At 56.4% G+C, this 24,349-nt stretch overlaps 1 protein-coding gene across 4 annotated transcripts in view; it reads right to left on the bottom strand.

Moving 5' to 3' along the window:
• The window catches only part of DLGAP4 (discs, large (Drosophila) homolog-associated protein 4), a 195,501-nt gene extending 188,354 nt beyond the window's left edge, over nt 1-7,147 (bottom strand). For all 4 annotated transcript variants that reach the window (XM_014937571.1, XM_014937568.1, XM_014937569.1 and 1 more), the window contains exon 1: nt 7,015-7,147. The gene's annotated coding sequence lies outside the window, so the exon portion shown is untranslated. The remainder of the gene's footprint in view (nt 1-7,014) is intronic.
• Between the last annotated feature and the right edge of the window lie 17,202 nt (nt 7,148-24,349).

Here is a 24,349-nt window from a genome sequence, read left to right as displayed (position 1 = left end):
AGCCTCCACCAGCCATCCTCATTTCTCCAGCAAGAAAGCAAAGTATGCCTGGACCTAAGGGGACCAGGAGTGGTGTCCTCCCATCTGGTGGAGGACCAACCTGTGACACCTTTGTGTCCTCCAGGCCCTCTCTCTAGTGCCCTGTTGCCAAAGCATCCACCCACTTTCTCCAGTAACACACCGATCTGCTGGATCAAGGACACTGTCTTACAGCTGCTTCCACCCCCTCTATAGTGCTTTTCCTGCCTGGGATGCCAGTGAAGCCAGCAAGTCCTGTCCCAGCTCAGCAGACTGGGAGAACAAAGCAGGTTGCAAAGAGGCAGCAAACCCCAAACCAGCTGAGAGCAGAGCATCACCTCCTCCATGTGATCCACCCTCAGAGGTGGCCTCAGAGGGTCCCAGCAGGAGTGTCACACGTCCACCCGGCAGGCTCGGGGTCCCAGAGCCAGGACTGGACCCAGAACATGCCGTAGGGCCAGAGGACAGAAGCTGGAGGACTGTTTTGAGCCCAAGCAGCTCAAGCGAAGTGGCACAGCTGCTCCCAGCTCTGCTCTCAGCCCACACGCTGCTAAGTGGCGGGTGGGAGGTTTTTCTCTGCATTGCAAATCCCTTCTTATGCGAGTGCTGCAGTGCTGCTTGGAAGGAAAACAACCACTCTTGGAGAGAAAGCAAAAGGGTCCAGAACAACACCGGCACCTTCTCCTGCCCGAGGCAGGTCCTGGAACAGGCCCCGGGAGAGCCTGGCTCTGTAGATAAAGCTAAAGCTTCCCGCGCAGGCAGCCTGGCTGGGGGCAGGATCCGTCCGTTCCCTCTCCCTGCTCTCGGCTCTGGCACAGCCAGCCCCAGCTGAGCTCTCTCTTCAAAGCGGGGAAGCGGGAGGAGAGGAGAAGGCAGAGGGAAGGTTTTCCAGCTCTGCGGAGGCTGGCTGGCAGCGGAACAAGAGCTGTGAGAAGTGGTGGGAGCAAAGCGCTGGCGGCGCGTGGCTGCAGCCCCTCTGCGGCGTGGGCCAGGGCAGATAAACAGGCGGTGGCCAGCAGTGGCCCTTGTGCTCACCACTGTGCAGCCCCTCTGCCAGACCGGCTGGAGGACCCAAACTGGGAGAAAACTGGACTGGGGGGATTTGGTCCCTTTTCAGCATATGGTGTTGGGCAAGCTGCTCCTTTCTGGCTGGTCTGCAGAGGGGGCCGTGCTCTGAGCCCCCTTTCCCAGAGGAGAACCCCAACCTATAGATGTGCCTCCACATGTGCACATCTCCAACACCCCGCACCCACTTCACACACCCACCACCAAGCTCTCCTGCCAGACACACAGCACCATTGGGCTACAAAGACCTGTTGGGAATCCACAGCAAAACAATCCCCACCTTTGCTGGTGCACAAGTTCCCCCATTACCAAGTTTTTGGGAGCCACCTTACGCAACGTTTGCCAGGGAGAGGATGATTTTGTGCTCCCCAGCACAGGTGCTCAGGGACTGATGGAGTGTGGAAGTCCAGGGACAGCATCTGCAGGGTCCTTCACAGGTGCCAAGGCTTCAGAGGGGGTTCATCCCCTGGGTGATGAAGGGGACAGGAGCACTGCAGAGCTGAGATTCAGTAGAAGTGCAAGGACTTTCTATAGCGAGAACCTGTTTGGAGCAGGGAGCCTCTCCCGAGGAAGGCATGCTGCCTCTAAAAACCATGACTCTTCCTCCCTCTAGGCCCTTGGAATCCAAGCAAAAGCCTCTCCCGAGGAAGGCATGCTGCCTCTAAAAACCATGACTCTTCCTCCCTCCAGGCCCTTGGAATCCAAGCAAAGGGGATGGGGTGAGGGAGGTGGTGGTATCAGGAGGGCTCTCGCCAAGGGACAGCAAACGCCTGCACTCTTGGACCAGTCTGCTAATGGGGCTGTTCATGCTGATGACAGCTTAGAAGGAGACAGGAAAGAATAAAACCAGAAAATCCTAAAAGCAAGAGACAGCAATCCCCAGCAGCAGGGAACCGTCACCAGGGCAGGGACCTGGGGGTGGATTTCAACCTCCAAGGCTTCTGACAAGAAGCACCGTGGGGATGCGTGGGGTGGTGTCAGACCCACCTGCCCTTGGCCAAGCTAGCCCTGCAGGTCTGCCTCTGCAGCCCCATCCTCCCCACCACAGCACCCACCCTCCCACCTCTCCAAACTTATTCAGCTCAACTTTTTATAACAAACCATTCATACACCTGTCCATCCACCTGGCCATCTGTCCTTCAGTAGTTTTCTCTTTTATCTACACACAACCTAAATCCATTGGCTGCCTGAATTGCTGTTTATCAAAGAAGGAAGCCAGGCAGCTACTAGGATCTCCATTTATTAGCTCCGGTATGTGTCTGCAGGTTTCTCTACAGGGTAGAAGGTGTGCTCTACTTTTGTGCCAGCCAGAAGATGGATCTGCAGAGGTCTGGGCACTGACACTGCTTTGAAAACATGTGGCCTGGGGCAACAGACACCAAGCCTTTAAGTCCGTCCTTTGCTTTTTGTTCAGTCTCTAAGCGAGCAAGCTTCCAGAAGGAGCACAGATGTCTCCACCAGTGGCCTTTGGCATGTAAAAAACAAAACAATCCCATAAGCTCATCACGTACAAATGTGGAAGCTGACTCTGCAAGTGGGCCAGACCCCTCCCTTTGAAGGAAGGGCTGGAGCCTGCAAGTCAGGTGCTAGGTTTCATAACTCCATGTTATTCATATTGTTCTGTTCTAGCAATTCTCCAGGCTGAACATCAGCTCAGAGCACCCTCTCCCAGCCAGCCCTCACCCCTACAGGGACTCCACTGCTCCGGGATGCACCAAACATGGGAAAGACGGGTCCTCAGCCATGCTTGGTTACAGATGGCCTCAGGGAACACGTTCCCCTCTTAGGAGGGTATGAGGTGGGTGTTGGGCTGAACAGCATAAATACTCACCATCCCATCCTCTTCCACCACCTCCTTCTGTACTTTCAAGGCCCCTGGTCCTTCCCAAACAGGCTGGACTCTGACTTTGAACCAAACCCCGGGGTACTCCTGCTCCCATCCACTGGCTCTGCCAGCAGCACGTGTCGATAAGCAACAATGGAGCCTTAAATTAAGCTTCTCTTCAACATACAAAAGAAGGCCATTAGGAGCAAGCTGCCTCTTCCCAGAGCTCTGTGATCTTTAATCAGCCTCACTCCTTAGTTTGTCATTTCAGATTCTCTCCCACAACACACAAAGGCTCTGCCCTCCCTCTCCTGCAGGGTTGTCTCTCCTGCAGAAGATGCCCCGAGGGCTGGAGCCCCTCTGCTGGGAGGGGGGGCTGAGAGAGTTGGGGGGGTCAGCCTGGAGAAGAGAAGGCTCCAGGGAGACCTTGAAGCTCCTTACAGTCCCTAAAGGGGCTCAGGGAAGCTGGGGAGGGACTCTTGATCAGGGAGGGGAGCCATAGGAGGAGGGGGAAGGGTTTGACACTGAGAGAGGGGAGATGGAGCTGAGCTGTGGGGAAGAACTTGTTTGGTGTGAGGGTGGTGAGAGCCTGGCCCAGGTTGCCCAGAGAAGCTGTGGCTGCCCCATCCCTGGAGGGGTTCAAGGGCAGGTTGGAGGGGGCTTGGAGCAACCTGGTGTGGTGGGAGGTGTCTCTGCCCAGGGCAGGGGGGTTGGAACTGGATGATCTTTAAGGTCCCTTTCAACTCAAACCATTCTATGATTCTATGATTTCCAACCTGCCCCTCAACATGGGAAGGCAGAGCACTCAGAGGTGGCTCGTATACCAATGAAGCACCATGCATCCCACTACTGTGTTCTGCTCCTGTGATGTGTTTCCCAGTGGGAAAGGCAGCTCCAGAAACTGGGAGACGCCCACTGCTCTTCCCTCCTGACCATCAGTGAGTCACCACCCTGGATGCCCACCATGGTGACCTGACCATGCTATAATGGGTACAGGGAACAAATACAGCCGTGCAGCTACACATCAGGCTGTGCTGAGCTCTGCCAGCCACCTCCTGAGATATCACCTGCTATGTGCTGCCACCCCCAACACACTGTGCAGTCACTGCGTCCCCACTCCCACCATGGGCTTCACCACCACATCAGCACAATGAGTATCTTCCAGTCACACAAGCAGGGCAGGAGCCCATCCTGGGCACACACACATCCTTGACCCTGACCCTCCAGCCTCGAAGGAACACAAGTAAAGACATCCCCAGGGCTTTCCTCCTCTCACATCCAGGTCAGAGAGGAAGAACCAGGCCAGTCTCTGCCCCCATGACACGTCTTTGCCAGCATGCGAGGGCCGAGGGCACCACTGAATCACAGAATGATACAGGGTTGGAAGGGACTTCTGGAGATCATCTAGTCCAACCCATGTAACAGAGCAGGTCTACCTAGAGCAGGTTGTACAGGAACGTGTCCAGGCAGGTTTGGAATGTCTCCAGAGACGGAGGCATGGCTTGTCCCCCCCTGACTGCCCAGCAGCCCACTGCAGGCAGGACCTGGACATGGGGGCCCAGGCTGCAAGCCCCTCCATCTCAGAACTCCTGCCCTGTGCCAGAGCACCTGGCACATGGCTCTGGCCTCCCAGCATCTCCTGTGGCAGCAGTGTGGGAGCTGGACTTGGCACCGGCACTGCGATTCACCTTCCAATTACCAAGGAGCTACAGCGTGCCAAGAGATTCCCAGGGAGGACCATTCCTCCCCATCACTGCTCCTCTGCTCAGGAGCTAGAGGGGAGGCTGGGAGGCACGGAGGGGAGAGGCTGAGCATGCACACACTGGAGGCACATGTGGATTTTTTTTCCCTCAACCTTTCCTCGTAAAATAGAGAAGGGGGGGAAAAAGGGAAAAAAAATAGCAAAATAAAGCAAACCCGACAACTCCAATTTCTATCTTAATGAATAAATGAAATGCATCCCAAGAGGTAATTAAGTGCTTTGAACCAAACATGTGTCACCTACATAAAAAAAAAAAGAAGCCAGAGAGAAATCAAGCAACTGCAATTAAGGGAAAGAGGCAGCGGGTGATTGCTGGGGAGTGGGGATGTGGGGAAGTCCAGCCAGGGAGGGCCCTGCTCCTGCTGCCCATCCCCCTGGCACCAGGGACTGGGGCTGGTGCTCTCACTGTGCCATGGGGTCCCGTGGGAGAGGGGCAGCCCCACCGGTGTGGAGGCCTCCCAACGCCCAGGGGTGTTCCCAGGGGTTTCTCCTACTCTAAGGACATCCCTCTCCCCATCCACCTTTGTGCCCCGTGGGGACTGGGACTGTTTGTTCTCAGGTCTCCCTTCCCAAATCAGACACCAAGTGATGTCTCACCCATCCCCCTGGACATAACATGCAGGAAATACCCAAACCCATCTGACTGCATTCCCTTCCAGCCCCTTCCCTGTCCTTGGCCCCACAGTGCGTGGGAGCTGCCTGGAGCGTCGCTGTGTCTCAGCCATCGTCGCACCACGAGCTCCATCTGCGATGGTAGGGTTTGCCGTCTGTGCCGGCGCTGTGCAGGAGCAAGGCTGGAGAAGGGCTTTTCTGCAGCACACCAGGGGATGTGGCTGCAGTTGTGCACGACCTCAGTCCTCAATCCAACATCGCAGCCACCCCAGGTGTACACCCCACCCCTCCATCCTCATCCCCAAATCTCCTTCAGACCTCTGCACCACTTGCCAGAGCCCCGATGTTAAGGAGGAACCTCCATGTATGCCAGCCTGCAGAAAACCACATTACTCTTCATTCTCAATGACCCCAGAAGATTACAAAGACACTCCTTTACTGGCCCGCAGGGTGAGTAAAAAGATCAACTTGTTTAAAAAACATCATGGATTTTCTTGTGACAAAAATTCAAAGAAGGGTTTCAGAAGTTGCTGTACTAAGAAAGCCATGTGCTGTGAGGGTCATGAGCTCTCTGGCAGCCTGTGCTCCTTGGAGAAGCCGTTACCTACTTCTAAGTGGCATCAGGGCCAGGACAGGGCACCCCCACCAGTCCCTACACTGTCTCCCACATCTTGGGGTCCCACAGCTACTTGCTATTGACCAAGGCTTCAGGCTGTGAAGGAAAATCCCTTGACATGCTCTTGACACTTATTGGATTTTATGACCATCTTCTCCCTTTGGGAGGCCAAATCAAGACCTTTTGAATATTTGGGTTTGGCTGAGCTACCGAAGGAGCCCGTGTCACATCCTGGGACATGGCAGGAGATCTTTCCTGACGTGGGGAAGGCATGTGATGTATTCCTCCTGTACACCTTGTCTATACACTGCCTCTCAAGTGTCTGCTGCTTTCAGAACAAGTTCCTTCCCAATGGACCTTAGCAGGTGTGACAACACTGCCTGCAGCCAGAGCCCTGCCCTTTGCACAAGCTCTTCTCTCTCCCTGGGGGAGAAATACAGGCTTTCCATGTGCCTGAGAGCTGTAGCCCTTCCTCGCAGAAGCCTTCTTCTCCAGCTCGCCAGCGGGACTCAAGCATCTGCATCCTCCTCTAGCTCACCTCACCCAGAGTGAGTCAGGGACCTTGGGGACCACCCCATGTGTAGCTGAACTCATGGTCATGGGCTAACAACAACGAGCAGAAAGCAAACCATAGTGAGGGGCAGTCCCATGGATCCCACTGCGCCTACACCTGGTGTGTGTAGGTGCCTCCTGGGTCTGCTTGCCACTTGGCTCCTGGCTGGCCTGCTCTCCATGGGCTCTGCCCCACAGTCACAGCAGGAGCCTGGATGCTCCCATGCTCCGGCATTTCTCCAGCCACTGCCCAGTGTCACAGCCATCACCCGGAGCAGGCACTGTCACAGCTCTCCCTGTCCCCAGATGTGCACATCACCCAGGCCAGGACAGCACCTCATATCAGCTCATCTGGGCACCCCAAACAGCCCCCCATTACCCCCTACCCCCCCTGCCGTACCTCTGCTTTGCTGCCACTGGGCGCTCAGGGCAACAGCATCCTGAGAGGAGAAGCCCACACCTTCCCAACACCCACAGGCTCCTCTCGCCCCAAGGGAACCCCTTGGAGCAGGGTGGTCACCCCACCTCAGCCCCTGCCCTGCCCGCAGAGCCCAGAGCACTCACAGTCCGGACGCTGCTCCCCGAGGTGACTCTTCTCCAGGACGCTGCCGTCATTCGCGAGCTGGAGGATGTTGGTGGTCCATGCGGGGTGGGCAGAGCCAGGCGGCAGCTCGGTGACCGTGCTCACCAGGATCCTTGGGCTGAGGAGGGCAAAGACAAATGTGAGTCCAGGGAGGCATGGATTAACCCCAGTTCCTTCCCCGTCACAAAAGAACCATCCTCCTCCAGTCTTCCCCCGCCCCAGATCCCTTCAGGCCAGTGAGGGAGGGATCCAGCAGAGATGTTCCTGCTCCAAAGTACCCAGACCCCAGATGTACCAGCCCCTGCCAGGTTCAGAGCACACCCATACCCAGCATGACCCACAAGCACTTCTCTCCACCAGACCTCCTCGGCCCCCCATGTGCCCTTGCCTTCCCTGGGAACACACTGAGGCTGACCCACAGGGCACCCATCAGAAGGACTGGGCCCTTGCAGGGAGCCAGCCATGTGGAGAGGAGGGGTCTCCGCTCCCCAGTCCCTCAGCAGAGCAAGAGATAGAGGTAAATAAGGAACTGGGCAGGATGTAAGTCCATCCCTGGCTTCTCCAGCCCTGTTCCAAGCATGGCCATGGACTTGTGAGCTCATCAGACACAACCAGGCCACCATGAATGGGTGGCAGTCACACTGCTGAGATCAAATCCTCAGATGTCATCTGAACCCCTGCTGCGGTCCTGTTGAAATGGACAGTGCTGTTGCCCTGACTCCAGGGTCTCCAGGGCTGTCAGAGACCCAAAAATGGGCTCCAGCTTGATGATGTTGTCCAGGAAGGTCAACAGACTGCCAACATGAGCAACCCACCCTGCTCCAAAGAAAACCTTTTGTTTTAGGACTGTTGGTGTACATGGGACATCACACAACTGCTCTCAGAGGCTTGGAGGAGAAATGGGGTCCAAGCCATGAAAAAGTCAGGTGTGCCACCAAGTTAAAGAACAGGGCACCTTCCCACTGCTTCCAGTCATCCTGGCTCACCACACCAGTGACATGCACATCTGTCCTCCCCATGCACTTTGAAAAGAGCAGCTTATGGTCTGATCGGATTAGAGGAAGAAAACTGCATTGCAATAAATCCAGGGAGGGAACTGACTGCCTGGGCTTTAATCTGAGGGGAGCCTTCAAGATAAGAGCATTAAGAAGTGGGGATAAGGCAGCCTCGGTGCAGGAATGGTCTGAGCTGGTCCTTAGTCTGGGAAGCGGGACAGCAGAGCTGGCTGTGGCATGCCCTGGCACCTGAGAGCAGCTCAGCATGTCCCTTCAGACAGCACCTGTCTGTCCATGCCTGCAGCCCTCTTGGTGCAGGAGATGGGGGAGCTCTAAGAAGGGCAGGACATAGGACACAGAGGATCACTCCAAAAGCTCATATTTCTTATTAGGAGCACAAAATCTCAAGTAGGAACAAGAACAGCACAGTCTTCATCAGGAGACCTCATCAGTAGGGTGGGATGTCTCCCCATAGTCCCTCCTTCTCATATGGGGATCTGGCACCTCCCAGCTCCAACTGCACTTCAGCTCCCAGTTGATGCTCCTCCGGGAAGCCCTTCTTCTGCCTCCTGAACGTGGGCCCAGAGGCAGTGTGTGCTCTGCAGAGCTCTGCTCCTCCTTCAGAGGCATTCCCTGGGAGCCATCACCACCTGGCTGATCCCCAACCCCAGCCCATGTCCCATGGGTGGGACAGGAGCTGCTACTGCAGCAAAGCAGACACAAGCTGCTTGCTCTCCAACTTGCTCCTCCAAGAAAGCCAGGCACCTTTTCTTCCTCATGTCCCTTCAGAGATAATTCCCACATCAACAGCGGGGGAGAGGGAGGGAATAAGAAGTGCCCACCTGCATCCTCTGATGAAGGCTAAGGAGAGCAATCTGCTCCCACACTAGGTTTGCACCTGGAGGACCCATGTGTCAGATGGGCAGAAGCCACCTGGGAGGTGGTCAGTGGTGAAAGCACAGTGTGGAGCCACCCCTCATGGCAGGGCCATCTGTTTGGCACAAGGAGGGACTGACCACGCAGCTCCTGCTGCAGGTTCTCGAGCAGTCAGCTGGAGAAGCCCTGGCAGAGCACACAGCTTCATCGTGCTCCTGAGATGAACGGAGACAGCCCTGCAGCTCGGTGTAAGTAATTGAGGAAAGAACATTTGTAAGGCAGGAGACAGCTGGATTAAAAAGGTGAAGCCCAAAAAGCAAATGAAAAGAGAATCATTGATGATGGATGGGAAAGCAGTGCCCGAGCCCAGTGTTTTCCTGGATGTGCTGTTGAACAGCAGCAAGACAAGAAGAGCTGAGATAAAACCATTGAAAGAGCTTGGGCAGCCACAGGGCTTGCAGGACCTACTGCAGCTGAAGAAGCAAGTCAGGTCCTGAGCTCCCAGTTTCCCAGCCTTGGTGGGAGACCCTGGTGCTGGTCCCACCGCCCAGGCCTGCTCTGCTTTAGGATCCCTGCTCACAGAGGCTGGGCACCTGGAGGTCTGCCCCGGGTGAAGCTGGGCAGAGTGACCATTACTGCCCTCCCAGCACAGCCCCTCCTGTGCATCCCCCACTCCCCTTGGCCATGTCCTGGCCCTACCTCTGCAGAGCAGAAATCCCCCAACATCTGGCGTGTTCTTCTTGGGGGCATTCGGAGACAGTGCACAGAACACACTGGTAAGGTCATTACTGCCGTTTGCTTTGTTTAATTGCTGCTGATCAGAGAGTTTCTTGGCAAAGGGGGGAAAGAGACATTTGGGTAGAAAAAATAAAATTGAGTTCATAAGACAGAAGAGTTCAAAACTCTCTTTGCACCAGGTGTGAAGCAGACCCAGGCCACCCCCGCAATGACAGGGGCTGTGGCCGCCAGGCAGCCGGGCTGGGAGCCCCAGGTAAGTCCCATCTGTGGTGCAGGGAGAGTGGAGGGGCCCAGGTGAGCCACCACTCACCAACCACAGAGCACCTCCCTCCGCCCACCATGGTAGGGAGAGACAGGGGAGGTCACAGCTCCATCACAGCCCTCCGCTGTGACTTTCTGCCTCCCTTGGGTCACCACTGCAGTTATTTAACCCTGAGCCCATCAGAAAGCGCGAACTGCTGTTCCACCTTCCCTCTCCGGCACCAGGCCACCTCCACCCTACCAGCACAGCCTGGGACCAGTCTCCCCACGCTCTACCTCCTTTTTCTTCAGGACCACAGCAATCTCCAACAGGTTTCAATTCTTGTTGCCTCAGTTCCGAACACCAACAAGAGCCTTCCTGTCCCAGCTGCCTCCCAAAGCCGGCTCTAAAACTTATTTGGGACTTCGAGAGCAGACGTGAGAGCCTGATCCCAAGTGGGTCACCTGCTACAAAACAAGGCATAGGATTTCCCTGCTTGGTTTTCTTTAAAAAACAGTTTGCTTCAGTGTCCTGGACAACCCCAACTATTCACAAGACCCTGAAGAAAACCCAGAAGCGTTTGCCAGTAGGAGTAGGTTTCCCAGACTGGGAAGCAAAAAGATTCATCCCAGCCCCGTCATTTCCCAGTGGGCTGAGGACAGTGGCATGAGACTGGGTTGTCACCACACACTACAGAGAGGAGTTGTACTGCCCTTCCTGTAAATGCTCCACCACGCTGCAGATCCCACCACTGCACCACACCAGTAGAAAGACCTTCCCCAGTGTGACTGACAAGCCCTACATCTGTCTTGCAACTATGAGGCACATGATGAGGCACAGACGGGTAATGACTTGCCAAAAAGATCACAGGGAGCCAAGAGAAGTCCCAGGGATGGAGCTCATATCTCCCAAAGCCCAGACTCATCCAGCACACAAGCAGATTAGGAGCCAGAGCAGTCCCAGGAGCATCTGTCTCAGAGGGAAGGGGATTCTGGGTAAGACGGTACTTGGTCTGTGCAACACCATTCCCTGACAAAACACTCTGGTTCATCATCAGCACACTCTGGGCAGCGAGATGCACACACCAGAGAACCACCAGGCCATGATCCAGCTGTTGAGGAGAGCTGCTGGGGTCACTGTAGCCAGGACCACTGAAACCACCCACAGAGGACTTAAAATCCAGGCTGGAATATTAGTGCTGGAGTCCAGTGCCCTAGGGCACAAATACAGCAGGACCTGTGCTTGGGGACACTGGTACTGGAGTCTGGGCAACCAGCTCCTTCCCTCCTGGGGAGATTGAGCTCAGCAGGAGATAGAACCATTATCCCCAGTCCCAGGGCAGTGGGAGCCCCCCCAGACCAGGGACCTGCCAGAAACCCATTAGAAAACCCATTAGAAATATAACTAAGGAGAAGGTACAAGGCACAACCAGCCTTTGCTGGGTTGGGATAATCCCTGGGGTTCAGGTGGCTCCAAACCGAAGGGGCAAGATGACTCCGAAATCGGAGGAGCAGACAGCAACGGATGGGAATTCCCAGCAGAGACAGATTGGAGAGGGCTCCAGCAGAAGCAGCTCCCCTTTTGCTGGCCAAAACCTCCACTGTGGAGTTCCTCCCTCAGTACTGCAGGGGATGGATGGTGGTTACCAAACTTCAGGGAGGGCTCAGCCTGGAGGACACAGATCTCCTTCAGGGATGGGTGAGAGCAGGCTGTAAGAGACCAAGCAAGGTGGAGGGAGCTTTCTCTGCTAGCACAGAGAGGGTAAGGCCCCCAGAGGAGAGGCACTGCTGCTTCCTTCGCCGGCCAGGCTGGATTTGGGCGTTAAAGAGCTGGAAAGGACAGGGGAGATGTATTCCAGCAGTGCAGGAACTCCAGAGGTACTTCAGCATCACAGCAAAGTAAATACCCCATGAAACGCTCATCCTGCAGCTGGACTGCAGTCTCCATCCACCTCTGGTCCCAGAGCTCCCCTTGGAGATGGGGAACAACCATCCACAGCGCTGAGGTTCATGATGGAAGCACACAGCAAATCCTCGGCCCCGGTAAGTGCCAGTGAGAGCCGGGGGAGTCTTGGGACCCCCATCCCAGGCTGCCTGGAGGCAGTGGGAGCAGTTCCTGGCCTCGCTGCCAAGGAGGATCGAGGGCAGCAAAAGGGAGCAAAGCCAGGTCTGAGCCCCAGCCCCATGGGATGCTCTGCTGGGAGCACTGGAGGGAAGCACCATGTGGCTGCAGCAGCCGTGGATCCAATCCCCATCACCCAGAGACCCTCCTGAGGCCACCGCCAGCATCCCCTCCGTGGGGCAGGAGCTTGGCACGGGGCGGCGGGGGAAGGTGTGTCCGAGGGCTGCTGCGAAGCAGCTGCGGCGAGCGCTTGCTGTGGGGCACTGCCATCGCCCGCCCGACTTGCCAGGCTGTTCCCTCCATCTGCTGAACCCAGCACGTTTATTTTCGTGTTTCCAAGTTTGATCAGATCGACTCTTCCACTTTAATCTAATGAGCGCGCTGAGCTGAAACAAACACAATCTGTCCGCGGAGGGCCGGGGAGGGATGTCTGGGGGCACTGCAGAGGCACCGTGGGGAGCCTGCAGTGCCCTCACGCAGAACCAAGGCAGCTTTGGTAGCCAGCACAGCCCGAGCTCCCAGCCCTCACCCCACACATGCCCACACAAGTCTCCCCACTGCTCCAAGGGCTGAAGACCTGAGCGTGGAGAGGTACCTCTGGAGAGAAGAGCATCCTCCTCGGGCCCCGACCTGGGCATGGCTTTGCTGTTCCTTCCTCCCCTTGCCCATTTCCCATTTCACCGTCTTTCCAGCTAATTACCCCACGGTGCTGTGGACACGAGCCATGTGGCAGCCGGCATCTGCACTGGTTCCCAGAAATGACCTTGGCTGCTCAGAGGACAGCGGGAGCCTTTTTCCCTGCCAGGCTTCCCCCGAGGCAGACAAGAAACCTTCAGCGGGAGGGACGAGGTGCACATCCAGCCCCTGCGGGTTGCTGCTCTCCGGTTGCGAGCTCATCTGCACCAGTTCCACAGCGTGGCTGGAGGCACCGAGCCTGCGGTTCCCCATGCTGGGACAGGTCACCTCCACAAGGACCCTCCAGCACCAGTTCCCAGCAGAAACTCCCCCGCAGGATTTACTGCCAGTCTCAGCCTTGGAAGCTTTTCTCTCCCTTGTTTTTCATACCCAGTTTCATTGCAGTAAAGCCCTGAGATACATCTGTTTGCATTCCCACACTGGAACGGGGAGCTCAGGTGCTTTGGCATGAAGATCTTCCAGGGAGAGCAAGGGCTGGAGTGGGGGTCCTTCAGAAAGCATCACTGCCACCGACCATCCCACTGTGCGAGGACAGAGACAGAGCAGAAAGGAGGTAGCTCAGGAGAAGACACTGTTTGCAGCTCTGTGCAGCAGGGATGGCCGCCCTTGGGAGCATCTGACCTTGCACCGATGGAAAGCCCCAGGAGCCCGGTGGCTGGGAGACCCCTTGGGGTGGGAGGCAAGCTGTCATCTGGAAAACTGTGGGGGCTGCCCGGGCAGCAGCTGGGAGGCTGGAGGCAGGGCAGGCTCCTCCTGGCTGCCCAGCTGCCCGGTGGCAGCTCAGCTGGCTCGGCCAGGCTGCCCAGCTGGCCCTGGAGAGGACAACTCCATGCAAGGAGAGGGCTCAGCTGCCAGTGGCGGGCAATACTGGGACGTGCTGGTCATCCACTCCCATGGGCAGAGGAGGGGGATGTGGGGAGGGTCCCCAGAAGGTCATCACCCTGCCCTGCTGGGAGGGAGAGAGGGCAGAGGGCTGAGGGACAGCCAGCTGGAAGCACTGAAGGACTCCAGGAGACTCCGTGGGGCTGGCCGTCCCCAGGAGCTGAGCAGAGCCAGGCCAGTGCCTGGCCAGGTTAATTTCCACACCTTCCCTCAGCCCAAGCTTGTTTGGAGCTGGGTGCCAAAGGCTCAGCAGCTTCCCAAGCTCACGTGGCACTTTGGGAAATGTCCCCTCCATGTGCTTGGGTGCTTGGTTCCACAGGGGTGAGGTGTTGGACTCCTTGGGGAGCTGCGATGATGGCACAAGTGTCCCCAGCCCGAGGAGCTCAGCACCCACCTGGCTGTGTTGGCTTAACCTTGAGCCTCACTGCAGTACAGCTTTGTATATAGATAGATTTCCTTTAGTCTCCTCCCCAAATAAAATCCCCCAACTCCCTCCAGCTATCACATTTGCAGGTTCTTTTTCCTTAAAATAATAACAAAGTCCATGCCGTGAGAGGCTTGCTCTTGCCCTGCTTTAATAAAGAGGGAAGATGAAAAGACCAGGAGAAGATTGGCTTTTGCAGCGCCTCACTGTCACTCCCAGTTCTGTGCTCTCTGTCCTTATTTCTCATTCTCCTTTCCAGGAGCTGTCTGTAACCCTTTGATAACAACCTCTTCTCTCCCAAAAGCAGGCAGTGTCCTTTCTTGCCTGCACAACCAGAGAAACGTCACACTTTCCCTTTGATGTCAAGATAATGTATAGATGTAACATCATGTGTATGTGTGACAAATGCAAAGAGCCAGCTCTCTGTCCCAGATTTGGTAATTTAGGGAGAAAAAAGGAAAAGCTAAGAAAAAAAAATAAATTTTAAAATGAATTCTCCCTGTCCAACACAGACACACAAAGCTGCCTCTGGGCAGCCAGCCCTCTCTGGGGCCTGGGATCCCCAAATGTCCAAGGCCAGGGATGTAGCAGGCCCTGCTGATACAAGGGTCTCTGCATTTCCCCCCGCCCAGCCAAGCACTGGGGCCAGCCCTGGCAGGTCTGTGTGCCCAGAGGAGATGACACCTGGCAGCCCAGAGAGATTATGGGGCAGCTGTGAACTACCCCATTACAGCAAAACAAGTAGCTCAAACCCCACAGGTTTGCCCAAAGCAGTTTGGGACTGGGTTTGCAGGAATGCTGTGTCCACTGGCAGTGGCTCCCTGGGCATCCCATGGCCATGTCGGGGTGCAGACCCTCTCGAGCCACTCTCTAGGGGGCTCCAGGCTTGCAGGAGCCTGTGAAACCCCAGAAACCTCCCACAGTTCCCTGTTTACAGTCCCTCTGATCGAAGAGGGGTGTCTCTGGTCCACATGAACTGGGACATGCTGGGATAGGAGGGGGATGAGCGCCTTCCCTGCACTGTGTGGGAGGCATCAACTTCTCTGTCTCCCTCTGCCCTGGGCAGCCTTGGCTCCCTCCAGCCCCTGCCTCCAGGAAGCCTCCCCAGCCCTGAGCCCTCCACTCCAACCCAGCATCAGCTGGGTTCAGGGCATGGTTTGGGACCAACACAGGCAGGAACCGTCCCAGGAGGCACGTCGAATGCAGTCAGTGTCCAAACGAGACAGACAGGCACAAGAAAGTGTATTCTCAGACACAGACAGGGGTCTTTCCTTGGCTCTTGGTCTCTGTGCCAGCAGGGAGACATCTAATTGCAGACGGGGTGTGCTCTGAACAGGGCAGGCTGAACAGAGCGGTGTGGGTGCCCTGCCTGCCAGGGAATGCCCTGGGCATGGATCCCACCGCAGCAAGGAGAGCCAGCAGCCTCCAGCCCCCCGGCCCCCATGGGGTGCAGCTGGGGGTGCAGTCAGCACGAATGGTAAAGCAGGCAGAGCTTGGCTGCCTTTCCCGCGGGTCCCCTCCTCACCCCACACACTCGAGCACCATTTTCATTTCATAGAATCATTGAATCATTCAGGTTGGAAAAGACCCTTGGGATCACCGAGTCCAACCATCAACCCCACTCTATGAAGTTCTCCCCTACACCATATCCCCCAACACCACATCTAAACGATTCTTAAACTCATCCAAGGATGGTGACTTGACCACCTCCCTGGACAGTCTACTCCAGTGTCTGACCATTCTTTCTGTGAAGAATTGTTTCCTCATGTCCAGTCTAAACCTACCCTGTTGCAGCTTGAAGCCGTTCCCCCTTGTTCTATCGCTAATTACCTGGGAGAAGAGACCAGCACCAACCTCTCTACAATGGCCTTTCAAGGAGCTGTAGAGAGTGATGAGGTCTCCCCTCAGCCTCCTCTTCCTCAAACTAAACAGTCCCAGCTCCTTCAATCACTCTTCATACGATTTGTTTTCCAGCCCCCTCACCAGCTTCGTTGCCCTCCTCTGCACCCGCTCCAGCACCTCCAGATCTCGCTTGTGTTGAGGTGCCCAAAACTGGACACAACACTCCAGGTGTGGCCTCCCCAGTGCTGAGTACAGGGGGACAATCACCTCCCGACTTCTGCTGGTCACACTATTTCTAATCCAAGCCAGGATGCCATTGGCTTTCTTGCCCCCCTGGGCACACGGCTGGCTCATGTTCAGCCGCTTGTCAATGAGAACCCCCAGGTCCTTTTCTGCCGGGCAGCTCCAGCCACACTTCCCCAGGCTGCAGTGATACAAGGGGTTGGTGTGGCCCAAGGGCAGGACCTGGCACTTGGCCTTGTTGAAGCTCATACCATTACCTTCACATCCTGCTTCTCCAACGGCTTCGCAGCCGGCCCAGCATGTGCCTGGCAGAGGAGAGGAGCCCTCACAGCCGTCCCGGGGTGCCCACACATGAGCCAGACCCATCTGTGCTGCCAGCACATGAAGGGAGCGAGTTTTGATCCCACTGATCCAGCAGTTTATTTAAACCAGTGCCAATGCTGGTATCAATGCTCCCACCTCACGCAGAGTGGCTTGATCCAGAGCCACTCTGGGAGGGGAGGACCTGTGGTGGGTTGGCCTCTGGTTTGCTTGAACCAGTCAGCGAGTGCCTGGGGCCACCACAACCTCCCCAGAGAACGTGACAAGCGTGGCAGGATGGAGGGCAAAGTGATGACAGGCTTCTTGGTGACTACCCACAAGCACTTGGTCACTGTGGCTTCATGATTTACTGCTTGAGTATCCCATCCAGGGGAAGCTCATCGCAGGAGAGGGCCGGGAGTCAGAAGATGGGCTCCTGTGCACTCCACTGACCCAGTGTCAGCAGCCCCAGCTGTGGCCAGGCTGGGACCTCCAGCAGCCAGCACACACCGAACGGCATGTTTGACTTGGGGCATGACCAGGGCAGCCAGCTCGGGAATGTTGGTGGGACACATTCTCTCCGGATCCAGGCTCTGATGGTGCATGAAGGTCCTGCACTGCATGGTGACCCTGTTCCTTGCAAGCCACCGGTAGCCAGGCCTGGATTGAAGCTTGTCTTCCAGGAACCTCTTGCTCATGCCCAAAGCAGCCTTGCCCTTGCACACTCATGACTTCACGTACGACCAGGGACCACAATAAGTGCAGCTCCTGGGGCTTCCCAGCTCCCTGCTCCAGCCACAGTGCCCCTTCCACCCCCACACCTCCTCCTGCTCCTCCAGGAGCTGGGTGGCTCTCACCACCCTCTCCATGGACGTGTGGGCAGCTGCCTCGGGGTGCAGCTGCGTGGGGGTTTGCAAGGATGAGCACCAGAAACAGAGCATGTGGCTTCTGAAGCCTCTACATGTGCTGCTCTCCAGCCTTCCTGTGAAATCATTCTTTTTCTCCTTTTACCTCTGGCTCTGATGCAGACCCCCAGCATCTGGGGAGCTGGGACTGGGGTAGGAATATGGCCTCCTTGTCCCTGCTGCTCAGCTACCCTCTCTGAATGCCCCAGACTACTCTCCCCTATTAAAGGGAATCTGGGAGAAAGGTTGAGTTTATCTAAGCTGGAATCGCTAAGAGCCCTGGAACTCTGCTCAGTCATTAACTGGTGAGTAAAGCGCGCTCAGTGAGTCACCGATGCTATTATAAACACTTTCTTCTAAAGGCTGTAGAAATGCAGTAGGAAAGTGCTGTTCCTTGAAGACACTGGCTGTAGCTGTTTCCTTCCACTGGGATCTCTGCTCCGCAACCTGGGACGGCTCCGTCCCCCCAGCCTGCCCCATGGGCACCTGCCCTCTGCAAGGCTGTGCCCCCCGGGACCAGGCTCTTGATGCCCAGGGTGACAACGTGAGCCATGTCTGCACCACTCCCACGACCCTTCCTGTGCTTCGCGGCTGCACCTCGTATTAAGCCATTTATAAAGGTTAATGCATGCAGGACAGATATGCTTTTGCCAGATTAATTGATGCTAAAGACACCAGCAGCAAGGAGTTTCTCAGTGCCATCCGTAACATGGTGAGGGCTGCGTGACCCTCGCCCAGCTTGCCACTACTCCTTGGCCCCCTCAGTCTGCCCAAAGCGCAGATCCTGCCTGTCACCGCTGTTAATAAAGACAGAGCTTCCTATGAGCCTCAACACCCGTCGTCACCCTGTGCCTGCTGCCCTTCTCCTGGCTCAGCCCCACTCCACACCACGGCCACTCTCCCCTCCGCTGCTCTGGTACATGGGGGGGAAGCTGCTGTGCCCCCTCTGTGAGCTTCCACCTCCATCCTCAACCCTCCCTCGCTCCCTAGAGCATGGCTTGGTCTGTCCAAAGTCCACATGGAGATGTTGACACTTGGGATAGGCTGTGGCCATCACCTCAAACTTCTGCTTCACATGCTGCTTGTGATGACCACTGGCCCAGCGCACCTCTATGCTGGCTTCCTCTCCCTCTGGATCCAACATGGGTCTGTTCCTGCTTGCTCTGCTCACCGCCTTGCCCTCTGTGCACCTCCCACCCTCATTCCCTCTTCCTTTGCATCTTATTTTTCAGTGGTTTTTTCCCCCATTCTGCTCCCAGGTCTCATTTTATCCCCAGCCTTGAAAATGCAAACACTTCCCAGCACACCTAAGACAGGACCCACGTCGGGATGGGTTTGCCCTGAGGGGCTTCCCTGACCCCAGCCCATCCCAGCTCCAGTGTGACCGTGCCCAGCCGGATCACCAGCGGTGCAGAGGGCTCTGGCCACCCTGCCACCTCCACCACCCTGGAGACAAGCAGGAGCTGGGCTGTGCACCAGCCTGCTGCTGGGGTTGCCATGCTGATTACCTTACACTCGGTATCACAAAGAGAAATGAAAATGCCAAAACTCCAGAGAAGGAAGAGGAAGGTGCCTTGGATCAAAGAGACAGGGGAGAGCAACTCTCACACAGATAGAGAAGACCCTGCAGAAAGACCTTCTGCCTTCCCACCGCCTGGATGCCCTGTGGGTTGGGGTGAGCTCTGCTCTGCCTGTGTCCTGCCCAGGCTCCAGGGCCAGACACTAAGATCTTCCTATTCAAAAGGATTACAAATTACTGTCTGATCCACTAATTAGGAGGGAAGATGAGTGTGCTTCTGACAGTGATGTTTAGCAGCCATTTAGAAATTGCTCTGAAGGCAGCAAGGCGCTGTGAGCACAGCGCAGCGTGGAGCTGCATCTGCTCCACGCCAGCGAGCCCAGGACCACCCCGCTGGCCCCACTGCCAGCAGCTCCCTCTCGCCCTGGGGGGCTCTGCCCCACGCCATCCCCAGCCTGCACAGCTCCCGCAGCGAGTCTTGCCCTTCTGCAGAGCTCGTCTGGCTCTCAAGGATGTCCCCAGGCCATTTGGCTCCTGGCCCCGCTGCCATTACTTCATATTTATTTAACAAAATTAAAACCTGCTTAGTGAGGCCAATTGAAGGCAGGGGAGACAAATCGGATCTTCATGCTGCTGCCAGAGCAGGCCAGCCTGGCGCCGGGCTGGAGGCCACCTGCGCTCTCTCTGGGGGACAAGGACCCTCCTTCCCATGGCTGGCAAGTGGTGCCGGGGGCCTGGGCAGCAGCAGCACAGCAAACACCCCAGACTGCTCACCCCACTCCTTGGGGTTCCCCTTGTCCCCTTCTCAGCTCGCAGCTGGTGGCAGGGACCAGGCTCTGCCTAGGGAAGGTCTCCAAGAGGAAAGCCCCAAAGCCCCAACTGACACCTCCATGCTCCCTGAGGGCCACGGGCAATGCGGTACCTCCAAGAGGACCACCCCAGCCCCACGGCCACCGGCAGGGCATGATGGAAGCAGTCCTGTGCCGCAGCGTTTTGGGTGATGCCCATCACAAGTGTGTGGAGACTGCTCTGAACACCTCCTCCAGACAGTGCCCAGAGACAAGACACTGCTCCCAGCCAAGGAGGGGCAGCAGAGCTGGCCCCAGCCCCTTCCGAACCCTTCCTGCCTCTAGCAGGGCCCCTGTTTCCCATGTAGCTCCTTACAGGACGGGGCTCCTCTCAACTACTCCAGATCAAACAGGAGATCAGGCCAGCCCAGGACCACCTCAGGGACTGCTCTACAGCTTTGACCTTCCCAAAAGTCCTCCTAGTGTTGACCCCCATTGCCCAACACCACACTTCTTCTAAGCCCCAACCCACCCAAGCAGCTCATCTGCCTCCAGAAAGGCTCCACGGTGCCTGCAAAGGCTTCCCATGGGAGAGACAGCAAAGAGCCAGAGCTCAAAAGCATGAGCCACATCCTCAGGGCACAAGGGCAGAGATACACCTGCTACCTCCACCCCTGGTCTGACCCTCCCAGGACTCAACCTCTGTAAGACCACCCCCAAGGAGGGTCTCCCACCCTGCGTGGCCCCGGGTGCTCCCTGGCACTGAGCGAGCCCTTTGGCACAACCCTGACCCAGCACCATCCAAGGGAGAAAGGCAAACGCCAGGCGAAGGCAGAGGGTGAGAGGGGAAGGCTCAGCCACGGGAACCGGCACCCACTGAGGAGCAGCTTCATCCCACAGATGAACCCGGCCAAGCTTAAGGTATTATTAGATTGAGTTACAGTGGTATTAATGAATGCTTTCAATTTTAATGAAGTTAATCTACCTATAAAAGCTCTTTATGCCCATAAACATATGATCTGAGAGAGAACAGGACTTTCAGCCACATTTTTATGACATTTGAGTGTGTTTTTTGCTGACGCTTATTTAACAGCGATGCCAGCACAGCAGCTGGGAGAAAAGCCCCCACTGACCAACCCGCAGCCCCCTGTGCCCAGTTGCACGTGGAGCCACCTCTCGCTCGAGCTGCGTGGACTGCCAGGGGAGGCAAGATTTCATGTTCCTCTTATGATAAAAGTTAGAAAAACTGCTAATTTCAATGGAAAAATAGGCATTGTCTTTTCTTTGTTAGGGAGAAGGTGGCACACACAGAACAAAGAGCTGATGGAAACGATGACAAGCCCCGTCCAGCAGAGCACCCAGGCCCACTGGGGTCTCCCTGTCCTCCCTTGTTCCCATCAGGAGGGGACAGGCCAGTCTGCTGGCCAGGCTCTTGCAGAGAAGCCGCTCTGGAGCCGGTCTCCAGCCTCCAGCGGGCTCTTGTCTGCTTTGCCAGCAGAGGTTCATTCTTCAGATGCCCCCAGTCACTCTTGGAGCAGGGTGTGGGTGGCCTGGGTTTGATTTACTGGGTCTTTCCCAGGCTTGGCCTTTCTCATCATTGGGGAAAACAGGAGAGTCAGAGCCTGCTTCAGACCTGGGATGATGTCCTCAAATCCACAGGTTTGGACTTTCTTCTCCCTCCACCTTGTGAATCCTGTGAAGGTCCAGGTGCCGGAGGACACAAGGGCTCCCTGGGGAGCCATGCTTTGCCCATGCTGGTCATCCTTGCCTGGATGAGAGGACCAATTGAAAGGAAATGGAAGGAAAATAAGTCTTTTTCCCCTAGGCAGGTCAGACTGGGTCTTTGAGGACTTTTGTGCTGGGCTGGCAGCTGCTCTGATCATCAGGGAGAGGTAGAGGAGGGATGGACCTGGGGATCTGCCCAGATGATGTTCACACAGCAACCACCTGGGTGTTGTGGAGCAGTGGGGACCCCCTTTAAGGGGTTGCCCTGCAGGGGTTCAGGGCAAAAGTGAGTCCTCATCAGCTACAGAGGTGCCCTGGTCTCCTATTGTTTTGGCTTTCCAACCAAAAATGTCTCTCCTTCCAGCCCGCCCCACCCTCCAACAGCATTCCCAAGGGCAGGAGATGCCATGTACCACGGGAGCCACCAGCAGCATCCAGCCCCGCTCCCACCCCTGCCACTGCTCACCCTGTTGCAATAGCTCTACCACAGCCTGGCGGGGGGAGGGAAAATGTGGGGGTTCCTAATGCCCCTCCTACACTGGGGCCTCACCATGGGCTGCCACCTTAGGCACGTCCCTATGCCAGCACTGAGACAGGACAGTCCTGCCTGCACCCCCTGTCCAGCTCACCAGCCAGGATGAACCAGGGCCTCTCCTGGCACCAAGTCACTGAAGGTGAGGGGGGGCTTCTGCCCCTCTGCCCAACTCTGGGGAGACCCCCCCCAGTGCTGCTTCCAGCTCTGGGGCCACCAACAGCAGAAGGACATGGACCTGTTGGAGCGGGGCCAGAGGAGGCCACAGAGATGCTGGTGGGGCTGGAGCCCCTCTGCTGGGAGCATCTCTCAGAGATGCTGAGAGTTCAGCCTGGAGAAGAGAAGGATCCAGGGAGACCTTAGAGCCCCTTCCAGTCCCTCAAGGGGCTCAAGGAGAGATGGGGAGGGACTCTGGATGAGGGAGGGGAGCCATAGGAGGAGGGGGAAGGGTTTGACACTGAAAGAGGGGAGATAGAGCTGAGATGTGGGGAAGAACTTGTTTGCTGTGAGGGTGGTGAGAGCCTGGCCCAGGTTGCCCCGAGAAGTTGTGGCTGCTCCATCCCTGGAGGGGTTCAAGGGCAGGTTGGAGGGGGCTTGGAGCAGCCTGGTGTGGTGGGAGGTGTCCCTGCCCAGGGCAGGGGTTGGCAATGGATGGCTTTTGAAGGTCTCTTCCAACCCACACTATTCTGTGATTCTGTTCCATGATTCTTAGGCCACAACGTGCTATGACTTCTTCTCATGGAAAAGGTCCTGATGTGCCCCACAATCCCATGCACCCCATCAAGGGGTCACTCCCCTGCCCAGGGTGGGAAATGTCAAAGCAGCTGCCCTTCTCCTTCCTCTTTTCTCCTGCTGGTTGTGTCACCCCTGGCTTGGAGGTGACACACACAGGCGCACCTGGTCCTTACTGCCTGCTGGTGGCAATGGCACTGCTTCTCTCCCATCAAGTTGAGGCAAGTGTCCTCTGGTGGGAGGGGAATGAAGCCCTGCCGGGGCAGGCAGAGGGACAGCAGTGTGTAGCTGATGTGATGAGCAGCAGGTCCCAAGTACTGTCACCAGCGTGAGCCAGGAGCTGTGGCCGAGTGGTCAGAGGAGCAGGCAGTGGCTTCTGAGCCAGTGAGTCAGTCAGTCTGTCCTCAGAGGGGACACCGGGCCTGACTCCCGGGGAGAACAGCCTGACCCGAGCACTGAGCCTGATGGACACAAACATCCCTTTACACCCCTCTGAGAAAGGGAGGTTAAAGCAGCTTTACACCTCCGGTGTGAACCAGTAGAGCAGCACAAACATTGCATTTGTGGAATTAAAATTCCTTTCCTCTTTCTCTGAAATTTGCCATGGTGGTTTCTGCAGCAGGCTGTGGCAGTCCCCACGAGGGATGTTCCCAAAGCAAACTCTGCAGGGAGCGCCCCACAGATCCACCGCAGACCTGGACGGGAGCTCGGCAGAGAGACTCAGATGGAGCTGGTGGGTGCTTGGTCTGAGCCCGTCTCTGTGGAGGAACTGGAAGTGGCTGGAGGAGTGGGGATGTCAAACACATTCCTGGCTGCTGGCAGGGGCAAGAATGGCTGGATTTGATGGCTTTGACGTCAGAACCACAGAGCAGGAGTTCCCAAATAGCTACGGCTCATCTTCCTAGATATTAGGAAGAAATTTTTCACTATGGGGGTGGTGAGACCCTGGCCCAGGTTGCCCAGAGAAGCTGTGACTGCCCCGTTCCTGGAGGCATTCAAGGCTGGGTTGGAAGGAGCTTTAAGGAACCTGGTCTAGTGGGAGGCAAGGGGGTTGGAACTTGATGGTCTTTAAGGTCCCTTCCAAGCAAAACCACTCTGTGATTCTATGATTCCTTGGCAGGACCAGTCCAGGAGGGTCAACTGATCAACATGGGGGTGTGTAGAATGCTCTGGGGCAGAAATCAGTAACTGTCCGCTTAGTGACTAGCTTGCGGTCATTAATTAATCAACATGAGAATATCAAAGGGTGTTTAGAAAAGAGCTGCGACACTGCGCAGAAGTGAACCAGGCCAAGCCAGAGCAGGGTCTGCCTTTTCTTCTCCCCAAAATGGCACACTCCCCGTGGTAGCAGAGCTGTGTGCCAGCAGGAGGACAAGAGAGATGCACGCTACCAGGAGCCTCTGCACTTCTGGAGCTACCCCAGGCCGGTTTCATGGATGTTTTGAGGGACAAGGCTCTCCAGGGGCAGTGCAGATGCACTTTGGGCTGTCCACTTATGAAGTTAAGAGCCTAACTCGGAGGGACTTCTCCACCCCCTGGTTTGCCTGTGGGGTTCTGGCTCACAGAGGCCAACCTCATGATCTGCAGCTTGTCTTGCTGTGGCAGGCACTTGATTTGGTCATTTCTTCCCACTGGTGACCAGAGTCTCAGGTGCTGATCCATGCTCAGTTCCTTCCAGCACCACCTCACTGACCCCTCTCTTGTCAGCAGAGTCCACCAAAGCCACCAAACCTCACAGCAGAGGGGAGGAGACATGG

Source organism: Calidris pugnax, unplaced genomic scaffold (genome assembly GCF_001431845.1).
Source record: "Calidris pugnax isolate Ruff unplaced genomic scaffold, ASM143184v1 scaffold83, whole genome shotgun sequence".
Taxonomy (NCBI): domain Eukaryota; kingdom Metazoa; phylum Chordata; class Aves; order Charadriiformes; family Scolopacidae; genus Calidris; species Calidris pugnax.
This window is presented reverse-complemented; position numbering and strand designations above follow the sequence as displayed.